This window comes from Miniopterus schreibersii (genome assembly GCF_964146895.1).
Source record: "Miniopterus schreibersii genome assembly, chromosome: Y".
NCBI classification, from domain to species: Eukaryota; Metazoa; Chordata; class Mammalia; order Chiroptera; family Miniopteridae; genus Miniopterus; species Miniopterus schreibersii.
The window spans coordinates 7,077,355-7,090,730 of NC_138120.1; positions in this window are offsets into that span (position 1 = coordinate 7,077,355).

Consider the following 13,376-nt stretch of genomic DNA (forward strand, 5'->3'; position numbering starts at 1 on the left):
GGAACTTCATGAAAGAGCACTGCTTTACTGTGTCCTGGTCTCCATGCACCTTCTCAGTCTGTATACTAAAGCATCAGAATGCTTCTTTACTGTGTGGAGATGAATTTGAATGTTGAGTGATGCTCCAACAATGTGGCTGCATTTCTATGAAAGAACTCTACCTGATAAATTTTACCCAAAGGAAGGTCAAGTGTTTTTTCTCAAAAGAACATCATTTGTAAATAATATTAAGGTTTTGGTTGAAAATCCGAAATATTTTCACTGTGACTCACCAACAGGTTTTCATAAGGCTCCAAACAAAGTATCTATACAGCATTGAAATTTGCAGGATTATCAAGTCTGTTGCAACATATGGCCTGTGTCTCTGATAAGCATGTACATAAGCCTTAATCTTACACAGAACCCTCTGTGTCAGGGTCAAACTCAAAAGGAGCAGATTTTCAGGTGACTCCATAAATTGTTTGGAATTATATGCTCCACCGAGAAATATCCCACCTCTGAAATCCAGATGAACCCTGGGTGCTCTGCCTCCATTTTTGTTGCAGGCTGCCCTGATGCCACAAATTATTGTTTTGAACACTAACCTCTCATGCTTATGACCACTGGACCCAAAAATATTTCTCTGAGTCAGAAGAATTCTGATTTTAGTCATATTTATTTCTCAACTTTTGAATATCAAAGTGTATCAAAAGTAGTACTGTTCCCTCTCAATAGACTTAATCAGCATAACTTCATGTATTGGAACAGCAGAAAGGATATCCTGTGAATGGAAAAGTCTGTCAAGGCCTCAGCAAAGAAAAACAAAAATCTGTAGAGGTAAGATAATGAATATATATGCTGGCCTTCTCAGCTGAAGGAAGGCGACTTATATGAAATACGGAAACAGGAAAAGGAGGCATTTCTCTGATGTAGATGCATATGCGCACAAGGTGATGTGCACATTGAAATTACTCAAGCAAACTAACTACACTACTACAACATCAGCAACTGGTGTGACCTGTAGTTAAAGTCTAGATAAATTAACTGCAATTTTCTTCTTCTTCTTCTCCTCCATGTTCTCCATCTCTTTATCCTCCCCAGCTCATTTTTCTTCTGCTACTTTCTATTCCTTCCCCTCCTCCTTTTCCTCCTTTTTCTCCTCTTTATCTTTCTCCTCTTTCTCCCTCTCCTTTTGCTCCTCCTCCCACTTTTTTTTCCCCCTTAAATCAAAATGTGGATGTGGTAGAATTAGCACTCCCACATTTTTTAAAGTGGTGGCACAAATCTGAACTATTCATCCATGAACGTGGTATAGCTTTTGATTTACTACCTACCTAAGTAAGGCAGTTATAATGGCTTATCTTTATATGTTTGTACTATAGTAGCCCTCAGTCCTCAGTAATCCCGTGCAGGGATTCATTCCACTGCTGTGGCTAATTCATTTATGAATTCTAGAATCAGGGACAACTGAAAGATAGTTCCGTCTAACTTTGGGCCTACTTCAAAATAGACCTGAGCTAAAACTCATTGGTCACCTGACCCTCAAAAGCTCCTAATCTAGTGAAGGAATATTTTGGTTTCTGAGACAAGTTTCAGTTCAGAACCTTTGTCCTGTTGACCCTGAATTATCTGGTTCTTTGCTTTCTCCCACATAGACCCTAGCAGGGACAGCCTATCAGTCACTTGGGGAGAGGCATGCGATAAGGTACATAGTATACATTTTTTGTTGTCTTTTGAAGGTCTTTTATCAAGAGGTTATTGCCTTTCCTACATTTAAGGACTCTGGGTGTGCACAGTTGGCATGGCTTAAAGGTTGAGCATTGACCTATGATCCAGGAGATCGAGGTTCAGTTCCTGGTGAGGGCACTTGCTCAGGTTGCAGGCTCAATCCCCACAGAGGAGCACACAGGAGGCAGGTGATCAATCACTCTCTCATCATTGATGTGTCTATTTCTCTCTCTCCTTTCTCTCTTTGAAATCAATAAAAATATTTTTTTAAAAAGAATTTTGCCTGTGCAAACAGGTTAGTGTCTGGGATATGGTTAATGGGCTGACTAAATATTTTTGTTTTCAGTAACAACATTGTTCACTTCACCTAGAACATTTATGATTCACTAAATCAAGGGAGAGTGTAATGTGCTTGCTGTCTTCATTTCTAGAAAAAAAAATGATTAATTAGCAAACATGGTAGGTCTGTGTCAGTCGTACTCATTGATGCTGTTTTGGCATGCAGTCTTTTATTGTTATAAGATCTACCATGAGTTTGGTGGTTGCACAAGGTCCATTGATCCATGCCATCAGGAGATCCAATGTCTCCCATCATACCATTCAGTTCTCAATGTCTTGCCTTCAGAAACTTGTAATCACGCATTTTTCAAATATGCTGTTTCCACTCTTCAATATATTTCTCATTGTATTGGTGAAATGTATGCCCTGTGGACACTCACAGAATGCTAGATAGGACACATGATCAATCCACTTGCACTTTTCTGCCTCCCTAAATTTTTAACTCTTTCTATGTTAAAACAAGAGACAGTGAGCATTTCCATGTAATGCTTATTTGTTGATCATCAGATGCATTTGTCTGCCATATATTGCAATGAACTTTTAGAGCCTTTTCTAATGACACAAGCTGCAGATACAAATGAAAAAAACACCTAATTAATACATTTCCTCTCATCCAAATGTATGTTTTTGGAAATTTTCCTCCACATTCAATTATTTCCACACCTATTCTATGTTTTTCTCCTTTTGTAAATTACAAAACTTACATAGCTCTTACAAAGAGTAGCACACTTTCTCAAGGATCATACATTGTCCCTCACCTTTTGTGTCCTGGTATTTGGGTTTAAACATGGTGGCAACTTCCACAGACAAGGTAACTGCAATGATTACACTTACATGTTTCCCCTTCCCCATTTTCCTTGTCTGTGACAAATCCTGAATTATTCCAGTTTCTTCATTAGTGTTTAGAACTCTACAATGAATCTCTCCTTTTTTATAATATATGGTTTGAAACCATTGAGAAAAAAAATCTATTAATGTCCTGAAGCTCTTCAAACTAAATCTAGAGTCTTCGATATAAATCAGAAAACCATCCATGTCTGCTACTTTGGATCACTCAGAAAATTTTCAGAACATTTATATTATCACCACAGACCATCTATATTATATACCACGATACCCATTGGATTCCAACATCATCTCTTACTCTTCTATCTGGTGATGTTTTAGCCCAAAACTTAGAAATTGTCTTCAGTGGATTCTGGAATCAAAACTTATTTTTTAACTTTTAATGATTGATGTTCTTTTCTTTTTATAGACACTGTTTCTCATTAACTGACTGATTGCGAATGCCCTACAACTTACCTGCTACTTCCCAATATCCACAGAAAATTCACAGGATCCTTAGTGACAAAAGGTAAATAAACAAAATATGTTCATATTAAAAACAATAAAAAGTCCTTTTTTTCCCCTAAAAAAGTAGGGGTTACTGGCAAAATTTCTTTTAAAAATTATTTTATTATTAAACATTATGGGATAACATGTTTAAGAACCTGATGTAAATTTTACTGGTACAACTTTGTAATGCAACATAGAATACTTTATATGTGCTCATCACTCAAAGTCTAGTCTCCTTGTATTTAACCCCCTTTAACCTACTTATTCTTACTCATGATTTTTCCCCACTGGCTATCACCATGATTTTGACTCTATACAGGATATTTTGTGTCTCTTTGTTTGTATTGGCATGTGAGAGAAAATATAAATTGCACCACCTTATCCTCTTGATTAATGAAATCCTCCAGACACTACTTGTGATGAGAATCAAAAGAGACACAAATATCTTTAAATATTGTTGCCCATTTATTGAAAACTTTCCACAAACCTCTGTTCAAAATCAATGTGAAGAATTTTCAATCATGTTTCTTTCATATCCATGGCTATTGATGTAAAATATTGGCCAGAGCTATAAATCAGCATACCTTGTCATTTGTCATCCTAGCAAAGTGAATGAAGACATGTTATACCCAAAACTCAATCCATCATTATGGTTCTCCTTACCCACTGCCCTGAACAAATAACCAGAGATGGTGCATTGTGCTGCAGCAGTCCACATTCTTGTTGGTCATATCAGGCAAAGTTATCTATAAGCCAGGCCATATCTTTTCTTCCTCTGTCAACAGATCATAGTGAGCACCCATGAGTCCACAATTCTAGGCTGAAAGAGAAATTCTCTCTATAGCAGTGTGGTTGGAGGGCAATTGGGCCACTACTTATATACCTGTTTTTGTCCTCCAGGGTCCCTCCCAGTTTGATCATATATGTAACACTTTAAGTTGATGTTATAGTCCTCCTGTGCATGGCCTCTGTGTGACTCCATGGGTGACATCATTCCCAGGTCATAATGGAAAGTTAGGTTGCATAGAAACTTTGTGGCTCATGGTTAAGCATTTCTTTTTGACACCAAGGAAACCCTTTTGGACAAATCCTAGTCGATTTTATGGTGTGAATACAGCATCCTTTTCTGTACATTTGTCCCTCCAAGTAGCATTTCCTTGGACTCTAGACAAGATGAAAGCCATTTGTGATGCCTCAATGGACCTCAGCTGTTACTGGAAAACTTGCCTTCTCAAATGTCTCAGGGAAACCAGGGTTTTTATGTAACAGCTTCTAGGGTTATTTCTTGCCTAGCTCTGTGCAACCCAGTGAACCTTAATGCTTAGGTTTGTCAGCGCCTGGATTTAATTTCTTCTGTTGATTAATGATTCAGGAGGAAAGAACAGCTATCCTGTGTTACTGGTCTTCTCAGTAAGCACACTAGTGAGACAGATAAGGGGTTTCCTTAAATGCTTGTTTTCTGGGTAGAGATGATTTAGCATTGTTCATTTTGGTTTAACCAGTTGCTCCATTTTTTATGAAAGAATTTTCTATGCCCAATTTGACTCAAAAGTCCAAGTAAAAACAATAGTTTTTTGTGGATGATAATACCTCGGTTGAAAATCCAGAGCATCTACATTGTGATTTGCTTAAAGGTTTTCCTAAGCCTCCAAACAGAATCTCTATCTTCCAGGGAAACTTGTAGGACCATCAGGCCTGCAGTTCATGGAACAGCTTGTACAATAGACTCGAGCTGTCAGAGTGCCCACTTTTTGTCATGGTCCAAGTCAAAAGAGCATATGTTCATGTCACTCCATGAAAATGCTCCACTGAAAAATATGCTCCACTAAAGAATATGCTGCCTCTAAAATCCAAAGGTCCACTGGGCACAATGCCTCCATATTGGTTTCAGGTGGGGCCTGATGCCACAGATTATCATTTTGAAACACTTACCCCTCCTGCTCAATTTATTGAACCCCAAGTATTTCACTGAGTGAGAAGAATTTTGAATTTTAGTCAGATTTAGTCCTCAACTTTTGACTCTAAAAGTGTATCAAGTCTAGAGTCAGCATAATGCTATCATTCTTATAATGGAAGTCAAGAGGATATCCTGGAGATGGATAAGGCAGTCAAATCCTCTGCAAACTGGATGGAGACATAGGGTGGTATATCATAGTGGTAAGATAATGAATGTGTATGGTGGCCTTTTCACTGAGAGAAGGCAACTTTGATTGAACTTTCTATATACATGGGGAAGCTATTTGTAAGGACAGCAGGTGGGTAGAAGGTGATGTGTATATTGAAGTTGCTCAAGCAAGGTAAACACATTGGTAAAGCAGAAGCATCAGCTGAAAACACTTTCAGTTAAATTTTGCACTCAGTGCCATTTTCTAAGTTTCTATTCTTTATCCTTCACCTCTTTCCCCCCTGCTCTTTAATGTTATTCTCCTCCACCTCCTTTTTGTATTCTCCTTCTCCATCTCCTCCTACTTGTTCTCCTCTTCCTGCTTCTGTTCCTCCTTATCATCATCATCCTACTATTCCTCCTATTCTCCTCCCTCTCCTATTTTATCATTGCATCCTCCTGTTTCCCACCACCCCTTTTCCACTTCTTCCTTCTCTTTCTTTTTCTCCTCCTTTTCCACAAGCTACCTCAAAATTCAGTGTGGATGTGATTGAATCAGCTTTTCTGCATCTTTGAAATAAATGATGGTGGCACAAATCCCTCCTACTCATCCAGTTATGTGATATAGATTTTGATTTACTACTTACCAAGGTATAGGCAGTTTTAGTGGCTTCTGATTAGATCTTCCCAACATAATATGACTCATTCCCCAGTAATCCATTATGGGGATTTATATCCCTGTTCCAGCTTCCTCAGTTATGCCTTCTGTGTTCAGAGGTCCCCACAGGATGGGTTCAATTAAATTTGGGCCCACTTTAAAATGGATCTTATCTAAAACTCTACTGGTTGGTCACCCGATCCTCAAAATCTCATAATCTTAGTGTAGGAACACAGTCATGTTTTAGTTTCCAAGACCAATTTCAGTTCAGAGACAGGGTACTGTAGTTAGTACCTGACTTATATGGTTCTTTGCTTTCTCCCTAACAGTTACCGTGGTAAAAAAAAAAAATGCCATTGCCCCCTTGGGGAAAGACATGTAGTAAGGTTAACAGTGTTGATAATTTTGTCTTCTGGTGGGCTTTTCTCAAGAGGTTCAGGTCGTTACTTCATTTAAGAATCCTGAGTGTGTAAACTGACTCGTGTCCAGTTTATGATTAATGGGCTGACTGAATTCTTTTATGATTCCACTGACAACACTGTTCACTTCACCTAGAACATTTCTTCTTCAATAGATCAAGAAAGAATGTAATGAGTTTGCTGTCTGCACTTCTAGAAACACCACAATTGCTTATCCAACACGTAAGTCAGTGCCACTCAGACTTGTTGATGCTGCCTTGACTTGCAGCCCTTTACTGTGATCAGATCTATTGTAAGTTTGGTAGTTTCACAAAGCCTATTGGCCCCTGCCAACTGGGGATCCAATGTCTCCAATCACATATAAAGTTTGTGATTGAGAAGCTTCGGTGCCCAAATACTAGTCATCCAAAAAGAGTAATTATGGAGCTCTTCAAATATGCTGTTTTTCCTCTTAAATAAATTACTCAATGTATTGGTTAAAGGTATGCCATCTGGCACTCACAGAGTCCTGTATAGAGCTCATGACAAATCCACTTGAACACATCTGCATCTCCAAATTTTTGAACTGCTTATTCTACATTAAATCTAGAGATAGTAATCATTACCATGTCACAATTATTGGTCCATGATTGGATGCATTTGTGAGCCAACTATCCCAGTAAATTTTTAGAGCCTTTGCTAATTACTCAAACTGTAGCTATAAATGCAGAATCTCTGTCTGGCAGGCCCAAATTATTCCATCTCATCCAAATTTATGATTCTTTTAACATTGTTCCCCACCATTAATTATTTCCACACATATTCCATATTAGTCTGTTTGTGTAATGTACAGGACTGTCATAGTTTTTCCCAAAGGGGTCACAATTTATTCCTCACCTTTAGAGCCCTGCTGTGATTTGAGTCTAGTCAAGTTGGCAACTGACACAGGAGAGGTCACTGCCATTATTACCCCATGTGATTCCTCTTGTACAATTTTCCAGTCCATGACAAATTCTGAATAATTCTAATTTCCTTCAATATTGGTTATAACTCCCTCATGAACATTTACAATTTCTCTCACATCTGGCTTGGAATCAAAAGAAAAAAATACTCATATCTTGAAGCACTTCAAGATGAATGTGAATTCTTGCATATGAATTAGATGGGGCATCTCAAGTTATGATATACTGTATATCCATGCCTTGTGCTGGGACCACTCAGATATTTTTCAGAATGCCTGTGTGATCACTGGAGACATGAAAACAGAACCCAGGAAACCCATTGGGTTGCCACAGGAGTCCTCACTCCTCCTTCTAGTGATCCTATAGCCCAATATTTAGATTTTTTTTTTTTTTTTACTTGGCTGGACTCTGGAATCAGAACTTGGTTTTGTAACTCTTAGTCATTGATTTTATTTTGTTTTCATAGACACTATTACTTAATAACTGTCCAAAGCTAACACTGTACAGCATATCTAATAATGCCGTTTCAATCAATAAGTCAACAGATCCTTAGTGAACAAATGGTAGATAAACAAAAATATGCTATATTATTAAAAAACAGAAAAATGTCTCCTTTTTCTTGAAGGAGAGTGGGACTAAAAAAGTTTCCCTTTAAAGTTATTTCATTATTAAATTTTGGGGGTAATGTGGTTAATAAAATTATATCAATGTTAATTGTACAATTTTATAGTACAACATAGTATACGCCCTTATGTTGCGAGCACAAAAATCTAATCTCCTCTGTCTTCTTGCATTTGACCCCTTTTACCCACCTCATCTTTCATCATGTATTTTTCCCTTTCTTGTAACCATCATGATTTCACCTCTATGTCATTTTTTTTGTTTTGTTTGTGGTTTTACATTCCATAGATAAGGAAAATATAGAATGTGCCACTTTATCCTCTTAATGAAAATTTCAACTTGAGATTTCACTGTGATAAGCCACATATAAGACACAAATAGCCTTGTGCATTTTTTCCCCACTGAGTGAGAACTCTCCAAAAACTTCTGCCCAAATATCACTGTGAAGGATCTTCCACTCATACATCTTTCATGTCCCTGACTTTGTTGCATGATAATTCCAGAGCCATAAATCAATATTGACTTGGATATCTGGTCATTTGTAATTAAGTAAAGCAAATGATGAGGAGAATAACTCCAACCTCTGCCCATTCTGATGGTCTTGTCACCCACTGTCCCTCATGAATATCCTGAGATGGTGTGTTTTACAGCAGCTGTCCACTTTCTGGTTGTTAATCAATATCATGCAAAATCATTGGTAAGCCAGGCTACCCCATTCATTCCTCTGTCAACAGGTCATAGGGATCTTTCAATAAGTCCCTATGTATAGGTTGAAAGTGGTATCTATCCTATAGCAGTAGGGACTGGGAGTAATTTGACCACAACTTATATTACTCCTTAGGTACTCCCAGATTCCATTATGTATGTTCAATCAATTTAAAGTGTTAAGTTTATGTTGCAGTCTTCTGGTTCATGGCCTCTTTATGACTCTGTGGGTGACATAACTCTCAGGCCAGAATGGACAGTTCAGGTAGCATGGTAACTTGGTGTCCTATGGTTAAGCATATTTTGTTGAAATAAAAAAAACCTTTGGGACAAATCTCAGTCTATTTTGAGAAACAATGGCAGTCCCTTGCTCTGAATATTTTCCCCTGGTAACTTGGACTGCTTTGGGCTAGAGGAAACTAAAGCTACCTATGATGCCCAGGTGGACATTACCAGAGGCTGGAACTCTTGCTTCACCACAGGGCTGTGTGGCACCAAAATCCCTATGGAGCTTGGCCTCTATAATTACTTCTTGCCCAGTTCTCTACAGCCAAGTAAACCATGATGATCAGGTTGGCCAGCTTTATACCATGAACCATTCCTATTTTTCTCACATATTACTTGGAAGCATTGAGACACCTACACATCCATGTCTGCTATTGTGATTGTGGTCCACTGAGAAATTTATTAGAATGTCTATGACTTCACCAAAGACATGGAAATTAGAAACCAGAAAGCCCATTGGATTGGCCCTGCACCACCATATTGAGAAATTGTCTTGTTTTGCTGGAGTCTGGAAGCAGAAATTGGCTTTTTAGTACTTAATGATTAATTTTATTTTAATAGTCTCTATTCATTATTATATGTCTGATGGTTAATGCCTCATAGCAAGCCTTCTACTGCACAGTCTCAACAGATGATTCACCTGATCCTTAGTGAAGAAAAGGTAAGTAAACAAAAATATGTTTATATTACATTTCTGTTTTTAAAAAAGTCTCTTCTTAAAGAAGAAGGAGATGGACAAAGTTTCTTTGTAAAGTTATTTTATTATTAAATGTTGGGTCATAACATTAATATTATATATATTACACTTATACAACTTTTTATACAACATAGCATACTCCATTATGTGCTCACCACCCAAAGTCTAGTCACCTTGTATTTGACCTCCTTAGTCCTCCTGATCTTCACTAATGCTTTTAGTCTGTGTCAACCAACCAGATTTTATCTGTATGTAAGAGATTTTGTCTCATTTTTGTCTGTAGCTTTTATATTCTACATAAGAGAGAAAGTACAGAGTGTGTCATAGTACTCTCTTCATTACTGAAATAAGACTACACTGTGACAAGCATTGTAAGGGACACAAATATATTTGGCTTTGCCCATCGAGTGAAAGCTGTCCACTAACATCTCAAAATTTCAATGTGAAGAACTTTCCAATCATGTTTCTTTTATGTCTCTCTCTATTAATGGAAAATATTGGCCAGAGCCCTGAATCAGCATATGCTTGCATATATGATCATTTATCATCCAAACAAAGTCAGTGATGAGTTGAACTGTCCCAAACTCTGCCCAATGTCATAGTTCCCTTACCCACTGTCCTTCACAAATATTTATAGGTGTATTGTTGTGATTCAGCTGCCCAGTCTCCAGATGTTCATTGATTTCATGCTAAATTATCTGTAATCCAATCCATGTCTTTCCTTACTCTGTCAACAGGTCATCAGGAATTTCCTATGGGAGCAAAGGGCTAGGCTGTAAGAGGGATCCACTGTATAACAGCAGTGAATGAAGGTAATTGGGCCACTATTCATGTAACAGTTTTGTGCCTCCCAAGCTCTCCCAGGTTTGATTGTGTAGTGTTCCACCTTAAATTGATATTGGAGTTTTCATATACATAGCCAACATTATGACTCCATGGGCTTCATCACACCCAGGTCATAATTGACAACTGAGGTTGCATGGTAACCTGGTGGCACATGCTTAAGAATTTCTTCTTTGAAATGAAGGAAATCCTTTAGGACAAATCTTACCCTGTTTTGAGACATGATGATAGATGCTTACCCTAAAGGCATTCTATTCTATCTGGTACACTTTGGGCTTAAGCAAGGCTGGAAGCCAGTTGTGATATACAGATAGACTTCAGCCAGATACTGGATTCTTTGCCCCACACAAGTCCCTGAAGATTCAAGTTTTTTATGATGCTTGGCCTCTATGGTTATTTATTTCCAAGCTCTCTGCCACCCAAAGTAAGATGAAGAGCAGGTTGGCCAACTTGTGTGTCCAGTTTCTGCTGTTTCTTTGTGACTCAGGTGGTAGGAACATTATGAAGGGGCTTTGTCGCCCTGTATTCTGGTCTCCATGTACTTCCTCAGTCTAGGCACTAAAGTGAAGGCAGAATGGGATACTAAAATGCTTGTTTTGAGTGGAGATGATTTTGCATGATTCCATTTTTAAGACAGTTCTTTGCCAAATCTCACTCAAAAGAATGTCAATTGTTCCTCAAAAGAACAATAGTTAGTTGTAAATGATATCAAGACATTGGCTGAAAATCCTGAACATACACACTGAAATTCACCTACAGGTCATCCTAAGTCTCCAAACAGAATCTACCAGGGCAACATGTAGGACCATCCCATCTGGAGCAGTACATAGCTGTGACAGCTTGTACAGAAGCCTGGACCTGATAGAGTGACCTGTCTTCCTGGGTCCAATTCAAAATGAGCATATTTTTAGCTCCTTCCATAAATTCCCTGGGATAATATGCCCCATTGAGTTATATGCTGCCTACAAAAACCAGAAGCCCACTGGGCATGGTGCCTCCATCTTGATTGCATGTGGGACCTGATGCCAGAAATTATTGTTTACCTCAAAACAGTTACCTCTCCTGGTGAATAACACTGGAACCAAAAATGCTTCAGTGAGTGAGAATAAAATTCAGAATTATTAATTTTATTCAGATTTATTCCTCAATTTCTGACTCTAAACATGTGTCAAGTCTAAGGTAGTAATGTTCCCACTCACTGCATCCAGTCAGCATAACATTATCCTCATAATGGTATGAAAGGAAGGATATCTGGGGGCTGGAAATGACAGTGAAAACCTCTGCAAACTAGAAGGAGACAGTGCTGTATACGTAATTCACCCCAGAAGTAAGATAATAAATCTATATACTGGCATTGATGGCTAAGTAAAGGTAACATTTATTGGGTTATTGACACATAATGTGAAGACACTTGCAAGAATAGGTGTGTATGGTTCCAGGGTAATGTGCACATTGAAGTTATTCAAGAAAAATAACAACGTTGATAATGCAGTTAAAGTTTGCAGTAATTTACTGCCAAGTTATTCCTACTCATTCTCATTCTTCTCCTTCTCCATTTCTTCCTACTAATTTTTCTCCTCTTCCCCCTCAGCTTCTCCTCCTGTTCCTGCTCCTTCTGCTCCTCCTCTTCCTCTTCCTAATTTTCTCCTTCTCATCCTTTTTCTTTTTCTACTTCTTCATCTTATTTTTCTCCTTCTTATTCTCTTTATCCTCCAAATCCCCTCCTATTCCTCCTCATCTTTCACCTCCTTTTGCATAAGCCATATCAAAAATTGAATGTTGTTGTAGTCAAAGCAGCTTGCCTCATGTTTCAAATCCTTCATGATGGCACAAATCTCTCCTGTTCAACCATATATGTGGTATAGCTTTGATTTGTTACTTTCCTAGCTATAGGCAGTTAATGGGTTCTGTTTAAATTTTCCCAACACAGACGTTCTTATTCTTCAGCAATCCATTGTAGGGGTTTATTCAAGTGCTATGGCTATTTTAGTTATGCATCCTAGAACCAGGGGCAACTATAGGATGGGTGTGACATTTGGATCCACTTCAAAAATGGCCTGACATAAAATTCCATTGGTCACCTGACCCTCAAAAGATCCTAGTATTAGTGGACAGTGACAGTAACATTTTGGTTTCCAGACCAATTTCTCTTAAGAACCAGCATCCTGTAATCCCTGAATTTTGCTTTCTTCCAAATAGACTTTTTTTCATGGTAAAAAAAAGGCTATAACTCTGTTGGGGAAAGGCATGAAGTTGCCTCCTGGTGGACTTTTTTCAAGAGGCTCTGGTCTTTCCCTTTTTTAAGAATTCTGGGTATATAAACTGTCTTATGTTACAGTTGGTTAATAGGCTGATGGAATGTTCCTGTGATTCCAGTGACAATATTGTTCACTTCACCTAGAGCAAGTCTGCTTGATTAGATCAAGAACGAGTATGTTAGGGTTGCTGTCTTTGGTTTTTGGAACACAATTTGGGTTTTTTGTGTGTTTTGTTGTTGTTTTTAATCTTTTAAAAATTTTTGTTGATTTCAGATAGAGGAAGGGAGAGGGAGAGAGATAGAAACATCAGTGATGAGAGGTCATGGGTGAGCTGTGTCCTGCACTACCCCTACTGGGGATTGAGTTCTCAACCCAGGCATGTTTCCTGATGGAATAGAACCTTGACCTCCTGGTTCAGAGGCCAATGCTCAACCACTGAGCCAGGCAAGCTGGGCCACAATGTG